At 48.8% G+C, this 15,318-nt stretch overlaps 1 protein-coding gene across 8 annotated transcripts in view; it reads left to right on the plus strand.

The window, feature by feature from the left end:
- BOC (BOC cell adhesion associated, oncogene regulated) overlaps nt 1-15,318 on the plus strand; it is an 80,953-nt gene that overhangs the window by 23,054 nt on the left and 42,581 nt on the right. The window contains exon 1 of one of the 8 annotated variants that reach the window (XM_075118781.1): nt 1,803-1,905. The exons of the other annotated variants lie outside the window; for them this stretch is intronic. The gene's annotated coding sequence lies outside the window, so the exon portion shown is untranslated. Of the gene's footprint in view, nt 1-1,802; nt 1,906-15,318 lie in introns of those variants that run through there. 8 annotated transcript variants of the gene reach the window in all.

Genomic DNA, 15,318 nt, shown 5'->3' on the forward strand with positions numbered 1-15,318 from the left:
TCGCGGGGAGAGGGGGAAATATGGAAGAGAGACCATGCAAATCCTTTGTGGAGCCAAAACTGATGCAAAGTGACTTGAAACTGCCACAGCTCTGCTCTCTATACATGCTCACAGTTCCTTGATGCAGATGGGCACATGTAGGGACACCAGAATATCAGAGCTGAAATCCACAGTGGGTTTAGGTTGCTACTATCTACAGTTTGGGATACAAGGAGAGAGAGGTCCTGCAGCTGTTACAAACGGGACAGTAAAAAAGTTGGGGTTGGGTGGGGACATGTCCCCAGCATCTCCCCTCCACCGGTGGTTCTCCCTACAACAGTGGGGATCTGCGAGAGGGGAATTTTGTCTTACAGCTGGGGCATGAATCACAAAGTTGAGGATTACTCTGAACTGGGAGTGCGAAGGTGAGCATAGGCTAGAGCAGGGGTTCTCAAATTTCCTTGCATCTTGACCCCCTTCTGACAAGAAAAATTACTACATGACCCCAGGAGAGGCAGGGGTGAAAGTAAGGCGGTACAGGCCGGTACGGCGTACTGGGTTACAAAGTAGCCGCCAGTACTGGCCCCTACCGCTGACTTTAAAGCGCTGCCCTTTTTGAACCCCCCCATCGGCTGCCCAGGTCCCTACCAGCACAGCCGCCAAGGGGGAGGTGTAAAAGGGGCAGCAACGTTAAAGCCCTGCAATGGCAGTGCTTTAAGCAGGGTCCTTAAAGCACTGCCGCAGCAAAGGACCCTACTTAAAGCGCTGCCATGGCAGCGCAGCAGCCAGAGCCCCGGGCCCTTTAAATCATCGCTGGAGTCACAGGTCCAGGCAGCGCAGATGGACGCTGAACCCAGCCCCGCCCCTTCCGCCCAAGGCCCCGCCCCTTCCGGGGGAAGTGGGGAGCAGAGCAGCCCCATACCAATAAGAGCTCAATTTTACTTTCACCCCTGAGAAGAGGGGACCGAAACCTAAGCCTGCCTGAACCCCTCCACCTGGATGGGGGGCCCAAGCCAAAGCCTCACCACCCCAGGCGGGGAGAGGGGGTGGGGACAAAGTCAAAGCCCAAGGGCTTCAGCCCCAGGCGGGGGGCCTGTAACCTGAGCCCCGCCACCCAGGCCTGAAGCCACGGGCTTTGGCCCCGGGTGGTGGGGCTCAGGCTTCAGCCCCAGACCCGAGCAAGGCATGGGGACCCACAGTTTGAGAACCGCTGGGCTAGGATTACCACCTTTTGAAATGCAAAAAAACCGGCAGCCAACCCCCAACCACAGAGCAACCCACTCCCCCTTCAACAGCCACTAGGGAGAGAACGCATAGAGATAACATGGATAACATCACATATCTCTTCACCCTGCGTGACTCAAACCCTCTTTCACACAGATGCCTGGTGTGCTTGCGTGTCGGTGGGCAGACAGCTGCTACATTTTCAACAGTTTTGATCTGCTATCGTTTAAACTGTGAAACTGGGAATGTTGCAGCATCTTTAGCTGGACCCAGAAACTTTTACCATTAGATGTCCCAGTGTATTGTGATGATAATGCAAATCTTTAGACCCACGTAAAAAAACCCCGGCAGATTACATTATTTTTCTGGCAACTGGCAAATCCATAAAAAAAACAGCCAGGTTGGTCAAATAGAGGGTTGCCAGGTGTCTGGCAGGTGTCTGATCGGTGGCGCAGCAGGGCTAAGGCTAGGTTCAGGCTAGGCAGTGCCTAGATTCAAGTGCGATCAGGGAAGCTCCGGCCAATGGGAGCTGCAGGGGCGGTGCCTGCGGGTGCAGGCAGCACGCACCACGGAGAGCCACCTGGCGAGCCACCCTGTGCCTAGAAGCTGAACATGACGGCCGCTTCCGGGAGCCGCGTGGAGCCAGGGCAGGCAGGGAGCCTGCCTTAGTCCCACTGCGTCGCTGACTGGGAGCTGGCTGAGGTAAGCGCTGCCTGGCTGGAGCCTGAATCCCCACCCTGGCCCCAGGTCAAAACCCCCTCCCACACCATAACTCCCTCCCAGAGCCCATACCCTAACTCCCTGCCCCAGCCCTGAGCCCCCTCCCAGAGCCCACGCCCTCTCCCGCACCCCTACCCCAGCCCTGAATCCACTCCCGGACTCCAGACCCCTCATCCCCAGCCCGGAGCCCTTCAAACACCTCATATCCCTCATCTCCATCCCAGAGCCCGCCCCCGCAGATACAACCTGCCCCCCCATTCCCCTGCCCCAGCCCAAAGCCCCCTCCCGCACCCTGAACCCCTCATTTCTGGCCCCACCCCAGAGCCTGCACTCGCAGCCGGAGCCCTCACCCCTCCCACACTCCAATCCCCTGCCCCAGCCCAGTGAAAATGAGTGAGGGTGGGGAAGAGCGAGCGATGGAGGGAGGGAGAACGGAGTGAGTGGGGGACGGGGTCTTGGGGAAGGGGCAGGGAAAGGGTGTTTGGTTTTGTGCAATTAGAAAGTTGGCAACCCCTAGTCAAATACAGCCAAGTGGTAACCCTAGCAGAGGCCCATCTCTGCTGGAGGCATAGATCTAGCCATTTGTGTCCATATGTACATGTCCCTGCATGTGCTGGGGCTCTAGCATACAGTAAAACCCTTCCAAGTCCCCCCTTCCTCACTCTTCTCCTCTCCCGCTTGCTTCATTCCTTTTGTAAAGAGCTCTGCCAAACCAGGTGTTTGTTTTCTGTGCACGTGCCGCTCTTGCCAGCTCCATTGCACTGGGGAGGGGGAAAAAAGCAGGGGCTGGTGGGGAGAGAAACTGAGAGCAGGCTGCTGCTTTCCAAACTCTTATTTGTTTAAAGCTTAAGATTGTTTGTGAGAGCTTTTGGAGCGAAGGGGAAGTGGCAGGGGAGGCAGGGAATGAAGAAAGTAAACTGGCTGTCAAGGAAAGCAAACTTTCCAGCTGGAACTGTTGCCTGATGCTTATTGTGTGAAGAGTGGGGAGAAGCAGCGCATTTACAGTCTTGCTCCTTGGGTCTGTCCAGACGGCACGCAAGTGTAAAGAGAGAAGAGGGGGAAAGCAAGGAGCCAGGGACTGAGTCATGTGGGACGTCCTGTTCCTGTCATTCTCTGTAAGCTGTCTGAGGCAGGAACTGTGTGTGTGTGCGTGCGGTTGGCCAGCCCTGGCATCCTGATGCTAGTTAGAAACCCTGGATGATACAGTAATGGTGAATATTAAAGAATAGTATTGTCCGGGGGTGCTTTTATGACCACTAATGTTTAGTAGCTGTGCTTGTTAAGACAAGGGCAAATCTCATGTTCTGGGGCCCTTGCCCAAAGTCACACAGCAAGTCAATGGCAGAAGAGGGAGTAGGTTTCCTGACTTCTATTCTGGTGTCCCAGTCCTGGCCCGGACCATCTCCCAGACGTTATGAAGGTATTTGCCATGTGGGTGCAGCACTACAGAATTGGTTAGCGTTATTTGTGGGAGGGAAGATTTAACTTCAGGTATCGTAATATTTACTTGAGGAATCAGTGACTGGCAACGAGACACTGAACTTGGTTTGAATGTATATGGCAGGAAAGGATGTTGGATTTGACTGTCTGTAAGATACTTACATGGCCCCCACACCCTTAATACCTCCCAGTTTTAATGTGTCTATCCTCACAACACCACTGTGAGGAGGACAATGTTGCTATTTCCATTTCTCAGATCAGGAACTGAGACACGGAGAGACTAAGTTACTGGGCCAAGGTCACACAGGCAGTCTGTGGCAGAGCAGGGAATTGAACCCAGGTCTCTGGAGCTCCAGGCTACCACCCTAACGACTGGATCATGCTTCTTCTCAGATGAGTGGTTGGATCTAGTATGTCAAATCCTATAGTATGTTTCTCAAAGTTACCATCCCTTCAGGCCTGTATCTGAACAGGTAAAAGTGGAAGGGCCTGTGAACTATAGCTATTTACAGATGTCCCCTTGACTGAATTGGTAAAGGCAAACTGTGTCAGGAAATAACATGTGGGTGTGGCCCACATTGGACTCCAGAACTCCATAAAGCAGCACAGGGGTCATCAATAGAAGGAAACATCATAGTTTGCGCCCGTGTGCCACCACTCGCTATCGGCCCCCATCCCTCACTGGCAACAGAAGAGGAGGTGGCTGCTTGTGGCCTGATGGCACACACAACCCCCTAGCAGCTTCAGACCCAGGTCTTGTGGAGGGATAAAGCCCAAAGTCAGGGAGCAGCCTTGCTAGTGTTTGTGAGCAGATGTGGAGACAATGGTCCCTGTGAAACTGGACAGCTGCTCTCCTAGTCAGTCTGTTGACGTGCACTTCCAATGTGACCATCACTAAGGTTCTCACCCTGCCCTTGTTTCAGCTGCTATCCTGAGTGGGTGATTGTCTTCAGGGGAGCCTGAGCTGAGCTAATAGTTCTGCGACTAAGGAAAAGGCTGCCCACATTTGAGTCAGTCCTCACCTGATCGTTGGCGAGAGGGAAATCTATCACCCCCTTCTGAGAACTCCCTGTCACCTCCAGCCCCTGGAGCTTCACCTTGGGACCATCACTCACAGTACCCTTGTGGAGCAGGCTACCATGGCAGGTCATGATTTTTAAGGCCAGAAGTGTCTATTATATCACCAGGACTGACCTGCTGCATAAGACAGACTATAGAACTTTCTCCAGTTACTCCTGTATTGAGCCTACTAGTCTATGGGTTAGCTTGGTCCTAGCCCATTCAGGGGGTTAGAGCACAGGGATAGCATTCTGCAGGTAAGCCAGAATTGGATCAGGAGCCAGCGAAGAGGCCAAAGCACTGTCTTCAGGCAATAATTTTTCTCTTCTCTGTTGGTCTCTGGCACTGACATAGAGCTACATCCCATAGGGCTCTTTCCTTTGAATGTTACTGATGTTCCATATCAGTGGGAAACTGAGCATAGTAGAGAGTCAGACGAGCTCCGTTTCTGCCCACAATTTTTTCAGGTTTTCTCAATTTAAAAAAAAAAAAAAAAGTGATTTAGTGCTGCTGAAAAGCATTTGCCTGATAGCCTTTGGAGACCGAAATCCTCTATTTATTCCCAAACAAAAACCATCACTAAAAGTGATCTGCAAAGGAAAATAAATTTTGAGGTTATGCTCTTCTTTTGCTTCTTTATGATATATACAGAAGGGTTTATTTTTCTCCCCACAGAAAGTTGTGCTTCATATTCAAAATTCTTGTCTTACTCTTACCCTGGAAGACTCAATACACGACGAGTAGGTTTATGACTAGAGCTGTGTGAATAACCAGTTTTTTTTTCAGTTTCGTGGCTGAACCAAAAGAATAAAATATTTCACTTTGGCTCAGCCCAAAATGAAAAATGTTCATTTTTTGGTGGTGGGCAAAATGAAATGGTAAAAATATTTATTTTCAATTTCAAGGGTTTCTTTTAAAATGTTTGTTTTTAAATAAAATTAGTCAAACTCGAAAACAACAAATATCTTTCTAAAACAAAAAGTCAAAATGTTTAGATCTTTCCAACTGTTTTTCTAACAGAAACAGTTCGCCAAAATAGACCTGAATTCGCAAATTGCAGATTTGTGTAAACCCAAACATTTTTTTGTGGAAAAAGGTTTTGCACAGGTCTATTTATAACATCACAAATACTAAGAAAAGGAAAACTAAGCAACTAAACAGGGACGGATTTCTGGTCAGAATGTTCATATTTTGACAATATCTGTTTAACTCAAATGCCTGATAAACCGCTGTGAGGAAAGATCTCATTGTTAAAGATTCAATATTGCTGCACCTTCCAGTAAGAGCAGAGAGAGCTCCCAGTCCACATCTCTGGTCCCCCAGGAGAAAACGGGGAAGACTAGAAATATCAGGAATGTCAAATCTCATGTTTTTAAAAAAACAATACAAACAAAACCCCACCACCATCAATCAAACTAAACCCCATGCGTGTCTCTATGAGAGCATGTACATGCATGCTTGCGCGTGCACACAGAGTTTATTTGGAACAAACCTTCCAGGCTTCCTCTAATACATCATAAAGAAGCAAAAAAGACACTTCCTCTCTCCCTCCCCCCTCCCTTTGCCCTTCACCTTAAAAACTTAACAGCAGACCACTTTTGGGACTGACCTCACTCTGCACAGGTTGAATAAAATAGCATCGGAGCTACAGGTCAATGATGGAGAGAGTGCAAACTCACTGGCAGTTTTCCCTGTACAGTATGTGATGAGAGACGCCTCCAAAGCCAGTCAGCAGGTGATTAAACTTTGTATTGATTGTACTGGCAAGTCTTTTGTCCTGTCTGCATTGTACACCCTTTTGGATTTGATGTTAACTGGGTTAAACTAGCCTCAGACTCGTTGACTGGAATTTCTGGGCCTGCTTCTACTGAAGCCAAGGCAAAGGTCACCTTGACTTCAGTGGCAGCAAGATCAAACCCTTTTTATGATCTCCTAGAAAAGTTACTGCAGGAAACCTCTGGTGGGCCATTGGATTACAAAAGTTTGGTCAATTCTCTCTAGATCAAATGACTAACTCTAGAAGGGACTCCTATGCTGACTGTGTGACATACTTGGCAAGATTGTATATTTAAAAAAAAGCTGAATATTTAAAAACATCTGTCCAAGTTTTATTTTTTGCTTTGTGGAACAACCTATTTCCTCACTGAGACAAGAAAGACACTGGTTTATCACTTGCAAATTCTTTGTTTTGCCTGTAGCTATTTCCTGCTGTGACCTTTGTTTTCATTATATTCTAGCTGCCAACTCTATGTTGTCTCAGAACTACAGTTAAAAAAATACCACCAAGACTGTCAAAAATAGGACTCTAAAGTTAGGCTCCTTAATCCATATTTTGGCATCTGAAAAAGTGGCCTGATTTTCAAAAGCGTGAAGAAGTGAGCTGTAGCTCACGAAAGCTTATGCTCAAATAAATTGGTTAGTCTCTAAGGTGCCACAAGTACTCCTTTTCTTTTTGTCATCTCTGTGTAAGCGGGGGAAAAGTCCCTCTATTGTGGGGAACTTTCCTGGCTTCTGCACTACCCCGGTGAAGTGAAAGGATCTGAGTCCTCACTCCCACTTACTTTACCCAGAGGCCTCCCTGCCCTTGAGAACTCCCTTTCTACTCTCCTGTCTGGCAGAGTCCTCCTAACCCCAACAAGACTGGGCCCAGGATTCCTAGGGGGCTCGACCCCCAACCCTGCTGTGGTCACCTAGGACGGGCTAGGGTGTCCCCACTCCGGGGTGCTCTCTCTGCACTGGGCACTTCTCTGACCCACTGATCATTACATATAATTTAAAGCAAATGCAAGTTATTTAATAAACAATTAATTTAAAAAAGAGTAAGGAAAAATGGGAAAGGTTAAAGGAAACACATCACCCCGCTCTGTGGCAGGGAACATCACAAACAGTGTCTCTGGAATGTTAGGGCAATTCACAGTCTGTTCCTTGTAAGTCCCGGGCCTTCTTCTCAGGCCCTGGCTGTGCTGCAGGGATGCTGTGAGTTGGACACTCGCTCTGGTAGTGGCCACATGCTCTCAGGCTCTAGGTGGCAGGGCCCTTCTTCCCAGTGTTGCCCCCCACCCTGTCAGGGTTACCAATCCCACTCCGAGTCTGGCCTGCAGAGTCTCCTGGCTGAGGCGTCTCCCTGTGCTGGGCCCACTGCCCAGGGTGCCCCCCGCTCTACTCAGCTGCTCACGACACTGGGCCCCGGACTGCTCCAGCTCCACTCTGCCTCAGCACGGCTGCTGCTCTGCCTCCAGCTCCCTGGGCTACTTCTCTGGCCCCTCTGGCTCTGGTTGCTGCAGCTCTGCTCCCAGGACAGGTCTGCTCTGCAGGCTGCTTCTGTGACTCTACTTCCAGCACTGACCTGCTTCGTGAGCTGCTTTTCTGGCCCCTCTGGCTCTGTTTGCTGTAGCTGTCCTCCCAGGGCAAGTCTGCTCTCTCTGGGCTGTGCTTCTGGCTTTGGGGCTGCAGCTCTGCTCCCAGGACAGGATCTGCTCTCTCTGGGCTGCTTTTCTGGCCCCTCTGGATCTGGCACAGCTCTGCTCCCCAGCTCAGCTTGAGCTCCTGCTTTCTCCTTAGCTCGGCCCCTCTCTGTCTGACTCAGACAATTCCAGCTCACACCCCCTTGGCCTCCTGACTCCCTGATTAGCCTGCCCGCCCTGTCATGCATGCTGACCTGGAGTTTTGGCCTCCTCCCCATTGTTCCTGGGGACTGTCAGTCTCAGGGTCCTGATTTCCCATCGACCCCCCTTTTAGTACTGGGAGCTAGCAACTAAAACACCCACGCTGAATGTTAGTAAGGGGGCAACAGTCCCCTTACATTTGAATCTGAGTGCACTGCACAATAAACTGTTTTGAGAACAAGCAGTTCTGTAATCAGAGTCAGAGATGGTAGTTATTGACAGCTGTCCAGTACTCCGACCTCCATGTTCGACATTTCTAAAGTATTTCCTTGTGTTTATTAACTGGCTGTATTAGTTTGTGGCAGTGGAGTCTTTGGTTTTGTGGTTAATAAGATTTATTTGCATTTGTATTTTTGTTTGTTTTTTAAAGAGAGGAAATTGTATCAGTAGCTATTGGAGTGAGTGGATACTGTGAAATTATTGTCAATGGTACTGTAATCCTGACCCATATAACATGACTGAGACGTGGAAGAAAAGATCAATCTCTTCCCAGCTTTCTGTCACATCCTTATTACGCTATGCAGTCCTCCTTGTTTGGAAGACTGTAAAGCAGTCAGCAGCCCATTCCATGACTATTGAATCCAGACCAGGTTTTAGGGAAGGCTGGTGTGGTGACACTAGGTATCTGTCAGTCTGGGACAGCTTCAAAAAAGAATCACCTTTTCAGTCAGCACAATGGGGTCCTGCCTCTTTATTGCCTCACACCCTAGTGACTGGTGTGAGGCCTTGCTGGGCAGGAGGGTTTTCTTGGGGCTCTTTTGGGGATATGCATCAGATGGGGAAGGCAATGAGAAAACAGCACTGTCTGATCATTGCTGCTTGAACCTCTCTAGCAGTTAGGGCAAAACACAACATAGTGGGACCTGCCAAACACCAACTCCAACGTCCAGTCATCTCCCTTTCCCTCCTCAAACCCCCTTCTCTGTTTTTCTCCCTTTCTGCCTCCCCAGCTCCCACCCCCTCTGACACCCTTGGTCTTTTGCCCAGCATTGTTTCCTTTGCATCTGCCTAGCCTGTCTCCTTTCAGACCTTCCTCCTGCCCAACAGGCAATTACAGCCCCAGCCCCAGACTTCAAGTGTTTTTTTTGTTGGGAAAGGATGAGAATGAAAAACAAACTCAGCGCCTGGAGTAAAGTACCCAAGCCACAGGCACATCGCTGCCGGGAGTCCCCAAGACACAGGAGTATCAGCTCTTCCTCTGCTCCTCTCTGGCTGATATTCTGTCAGTTGGTTTGGCTCAGTAAGAAAACCCCGGGGTTCAGGGCTGGGTTAAACCTAATTGGGACCGAGACTCAAACAAGCCAAAGCTCCTTCCACCCCCTCCTCCTGACCAATTGTGGAACTGTTGGCTCCCTGGCTTGCCAACACTACAGACTCTTCCCCGGTCCTCCTGATGAATTCCAACATGCTGGCAGTGCCCCGTCTGTTCAGTGGATCTTTTGGTTCAAACTGTGTGGATCCATAGGTCCCCCTTCCAGGCCAAGACCCCAATTCTGCCATATTCCACACTGCTTGTCTGGGATACAATTACTTTTGCCTTCTCTTTTAAACCAGTTGAGGGTTGTTGCTTTTTTGTGTATGATTTGATTACTTGTTCTTCTTCCTACAGTAGAAGGCTGTGATTGTGTGCTACTGCTCCAGGAGGTGCCTAGCCGTTCACCTAGCCACAGCCCAGAGGGATAGGGGACAAAGATGGCTTTAAAGTTACCTTTACGCTCTTCTGATTCTGGGCTGGTGGGGGACCAAAATGGCCACTGGCATAACTTGGATAGCCCAGGAAGCTTCTCTGAATTACAGCAGCCCTGCATAAGCTGTTTGTGGGTAGCTGTGCCACCCAGGATCTCCATTGTGCTACATGTTCTGGGCTTGCCCCGGTATGCCCCCTACCCCAGCATGCTTGAGGCTGGAGAGCGGCCTGTGCAGGCCGGCCTTGGGCTGACCATGCAATGCCTACACGGAGGAAATCCTCCTTTAGTGGGTTAGGAGGCCAGAGCAGAAGAAAAAATCCCTCCTGAAATTGTTTACCATTGTTGCAGTCTGTCACTCTCCTTTGCATTTCTTCTCACTAAGTGTGTCTGCCTCACCTGCCCATGCTCCCCCCCCCCCCCCCCCCCCCCCGTCCCTCTCTCTCTCCCTTTTCTCCCTTTGACTACCACGTCCCCCTGTGGAGATAGAGCAGCAGAACTGAATAGTGGAGAGAGAATGAGAGATGTAGAATGCAGTGAATTGAGGGTGTTTAAGTTAAACAAAAACAAAGACACATGTCACTGATTAGTTGTGGCCTGTCATCTAGGAGTAGGGTGCCACTTGTTTGCCCTGCAGGTCAAGAAATACTGCAGCGGGATTTGAAAGGAGGAGATGGGTGAGTAACTTCATGAGTCCAATAATGTAACACATCCTAAAGTGAGAATAATCCCTGTAAATTACACTATAAATGCTTTGGGGGCAGGGATCGGCTTTTACTATGTGTTTGTACAGCACCTAGCACAACCGGGCCCCGACCCTGACTGTGGCCTCTGAGTAATACTATAATGCAAATAGCAGATCAACTAGTATTCTGGGGTGGCAGAAGGTAGGATGCTGGACTAGATGGGCCAATGTTCTGATCCAATACAGTAAATCCCTTGCTTCTAAAATCAATGTGGTATTAACCCATGGTATTCTGACACTGTGTTTTTTGCATCTCCACATCATGCTGTTGTCCATGTGCAACTCTGTCCCCTGCATGTCTCACATCTCAATACTCTGTGCAGATGCAATATTTTGTTGCAGAGTCCAAAATAAGTTGAACGATGTAACTGTTCAGTGAGCTGAGTTTGCAGCATCCGTGGGACAAACCCACAAAAAACAGGCTGGGGGGAAGAGGATATCTGGTGGTCTGCCAAATAGGCAGCAAATCTCCATGAGCAGAGCAATGACATCGCTGTTGGTTTTACAGGCTGATCCTTCTCTGTTCTCTGAAAGCTTGTTTGGGATGCAGGGCAGGTTGAGTTGCAAAGCTGTGGACTGCTGCTTGGAATCTCACAGGGTGATACTATTAAGAGGTGTGAAAGGGTCATTGGCTTATTGAGATTTTCCCTTATGCAACTGCTGGAGATGTCCTGTCTCTCTGGGGACTGTCAGGTATTAAAGTGACACGAGAGTGGCTGTTAACCAAAAGGCTGGAATTTCTGCAGATAGATCAAGGAGAAAAGGGCTAGAGAAGATGGTGAGGGAAGTCATCTAAAGCCTGTTGGCAGCTTTCCCTGGTGGGAGTTGAATTTAGGGGGGTTGTTTGGTTAGGTGTTTCCACCCCTGCCTGTGTGGCTCAGAGAAGGAGCAGGAAAGGGCAGCAGTTCTGAGCTTGACGCCGGCACAGCTTCTGCTTTCTTGGAGCATTTTATTTCTGAAGAGGTTTCGTAGCTCAGTCTGCCTAGGCCTTTTCAGCAATCAGGGCTGCGCTCGGCAGACAAGGGCCGAGCCACTTGGGGAAAGATGGCTCCACCGGAAGGACCCAAAAGCCACCTCTATGCCAACTGGGGCTGGATGTTTGCCCGAAGAGCGGGCTTGGGAACATCTTGACAGCTGGCCCACTTTATGCTTATTCGTTGCTTCCTTCTCCTTCGTCTTCAACCACCTCTCTTCTCCCCCACCCCAACTCAAAACTCCAGCCCTTCTCCGAGCCCCCAGCCTCTCCAGATTAGAGCTCTCCAGGGACTTCGGCCTTTTGAAAGGAAAAAAGAAAGAAAAAAAGGAGGGGGGGAGGAAGAAAGAGGGGGAACAGAAGAATGAAAACCGACCCAAGGGGCAATAGTCCCTCGAGCCATCTCACTGCATTACAATGAATGTGGACTCTATTAAGCTCCGTTCTGCCTGTTAGTGTTTCCCAGGGCAACACAGCTCCCATATGGCAAGCATGCAGCAGATTAGGGTAGGCCTCTAGGCCTCATTGAAGGCCTGAGGCTTGACTGGCAGTTGAACCCCCTCCTCGCTTCTCCTCACACTTGACACTGCCTGTGTTTATCTAAAGCAAAAGGGTTGGGTGGGGGGGAAGGGGCATTTGGAAGGTTATTGTCCCGGGCAATGAGAGATAGGAAAGGAGAAGGGCTGAGGCAGGCAGGGATGGAGAAAGGGATGTTGGTGGGGGGTGGGAGATGAGGTGCAGTAGAAGGGGGCTAGGAAAGCGAGAGGGTGGCGGGGGGGGGGGGGAGGAGGAAGGCCTCATAAATATTCAGGAGGGGTGTTGAATGGGGAGAGGAGAAATAAAGCAGATGGAATTCGTGTTAAAGAACAGCCACAATCACCCTCCAAAAACAAGAAAAGAAAAGCGCATGGCCTTAAAGGAGCGTAGGGAGCGGCGTTTATCCAATTAGCAGGGTTGTCAAATTGAATTTATACAGAATGGAAGGGGGAGTTGGGGGGGGGAAATTAAGTGTGTGGGATGCGGGGAGGAGGGTGAGATATCGAAGAAAAGATGTGAGTTTTCTTTTTTCTTTACACTTTGACAAGGAGGTTTTATCCTTTAAAGGGCTGAAGCCATTGTCAGGGTGGGCAGAGGGTAGAGAAACTCGGACGATTAGCGTTTGGTGCAAGACTCCTTTTTGGGGAAGGGCAATAGAATAAGGAAGGTTACAGAACAAGGCACAAGTCTGGGATGTGACAGGAAAATGCAGACATCCCTTTTGCTTGCCTTGTATATTTGTAATGAATTTAGGGCTGGTTAAAGGTGTTGGGTTTTGGCAGCACGGGGAACCGAAGTCCTCTGTGCACAGGACAGATACACCACATGGCAAGCTTCCCTCACATAGTGCCCCCTATCCATCCATCCCAGCTCAGAAGGACCACTTCTCAGTTGAGCGGGAGTCCAGATTCCATAGCCAATTCAGCCCTTGCTGTGCTGCTGAAACTGCCTAGGAGGGGGCTTACTGGCATTGCTGACAGCTGCTCACTAGAAAACGATACTCATTTCACATAGGCCACCAAAGAGCTGTCAGATATGACTGATATTCTCTCACTAGTGACCTGAGCCAGACTAGCAATGGAATGCTTTCTATCCCATTCCTATCTTTGAGCCATCCAATCTCTCTATAGTGGTACCATGGGCTCTAGTAGAATAGAGTTCTGAGGAGCAATAGCCTCATATTCGAGGAAGATGAAATGGCTTATAACAGTGGTTATGTATTTGGTTTGGTTTTGTTTGTGTGAACAGTTCTGCTCCAAGTGTTTGGGTTATTTTCCATCATGGGCCTACTTAATTCTTTCTGGTGGGTACTTCTGCCTCTATACTCAAAGCCACTTTAAGCAAATTTCTGGTCTCTCCCTGCAAAGTCCTCTGATACACCCCCTCCCAAGTACGATCTACCACTTCCAAGGCAGACTTGCTGCTTTGCAAAACCGTGATGCTGTGCTCACCCCAAATTATGTTCAGGATGCTTTAACCATCTCAACACCGAGGATGAGTTTAATCTGATATTTCTGTGCTTCCACTCTTCCTCCTTGACTAAGATCACTGGGCCAGATTCTGATCTCAGGAACAGCCAGCAAGAGCCATATAGTTTTAGAGACTGAGTGTCCCTCTTTTCATTTTTTCCTTCCCGCCCTCCCTCCAAAAAAAATAATTTAAAATTTTTTAGGAGAAAGGAAAAACACAACAAAACTTGGATATTCAGTACAAAAAATGGCATTAATTGAAAGTCACAGAGTTAATCATTCCAAAGTCAGAGAATGCAATGTTAAGGTGAAAGCACAGTCTTAATTCTGTCTCTATATGCATATGCATTATGATGCAGTATTTGAGAATTAGTAAGGACTGTAATACAAATATCACACAAATATTTGTCTACTACTTTAGATACACCAGTCAGTTTTCCCCCCGACCCAGGTTCTCCCTAAATAGAGTCCTCTGAGTGTGCAACTACTGTTAAATCTTTTCTCACCGCTACAGCTATCCCACGCTTGAAACTTCTCCAGGAGAGTGAGCTGGAGAACACTGTGACTTCCCCAATAATGTCAAGCTCTAAAATTAACCCTGTTTAGACTCTCTGCTGTGGGGGCGGGTGGTAGCTTACCTCCTAATGTTACTTAATATTTCAGTTTCAAACTAGCATGGCCTAGTATAGAGTGGTTTGAGATCTACAGAAGAAAAGTACTATATAAATGCTGCATGTTTGTTTATTAAGTGTGTAATAGTAGTGACTAGTGGGGTCCCAACTGAAATCAGGGCCCCATTGTGCTAGGCACTGTACATTGTAAGAGACAATCCCTGCCGGATAGAGCTTACAGTCTAAATAGACAAAACGGACAACAGATTAGAGAGAAAATAGCCCTATTTTACAGATGGGGAATGGAGGTAGAGAGAGATTCAGTGACTTGCCCAAGGCCCCGAAGGTGTCTGTGGGAGTGCCTGGAATTGAACCAGATCTCTGGAGGTGCCCAGTTCAGTGCCTTAACCACAAAACAGTCCTTCTCTTCAAGATACAATTATTTCTCCTCTCCCCTGTATCCAACTGTCTAGCAGCCTGGAACAACCAAAAATTTAGTCCTTAGTACAGCAGCTGTGCCGCTGTCACGTTTTAAGTGTAGACAAGCCCTAAGTTTGTATCTGGATCAAGAGCCAAATGTCCCCACTGTTTGAAGCCTGGGTATTCGATAGGGATGGTCTCTCAGAAATCCAGTGTGCAGACTGATACATCTGACCTGATGCTGACAATGCAAACTGGCCTCCTGCCTCAACTTCCTTTAAATGTCACCAAATAACAGAAGAAATGGATGGTTTACTCTCTTGGACTGAGTGTGTCGTTAACTCCTCTGGCTTCTCTCAGCCAGTGGTGGCCCCTACTATGTGGGACAAGAGCACATGGCTAATTTATGTGTGCGTCCCTACTAAAGTGTGGTCTGGGGCACAGCTGTTCTGAGGTGGTAGATACGAGGATCCTGGGGCAGGAGTCCTGGTTTTCATATTCAGCTTCAGCTCTGATGTGCTGGGCGGTCAGTGCAGCTAGGATTTTTAAAGGCAGCTCAGCACAGCAGCTTGTCGCCAAGGGGAGACAGCTGGGACCTTCAACACACACACAAAATAGTTCTTTTATTTTTATTTTTTTAGATGATTCCATCTAACTACCGATCACAGTGGGACATCCATGTTTTCTTATCTGACAGCTGCCCTGAGATCCAGATTATTCTTAGAGAAGTCCCCTTAATACTCTTTCCTTGGCCTGCCCATTCCTCCCTCTGTTTTAGTATATCTGGTGCC

Source organism: Caretta caretta, chromosome 1 (genome assembly GCF_965140235.1).
Source record: "Caretta caretta isolate rCarCar2 chromosome 1, rCarCar1.hap1, whole genome shotgun sequence".
Classification (NCBI taxonomy): Eukaryota; Metazoa; Chordata; order Testudines; family Cheloniidae; genus Caretta; species Caretta caretta.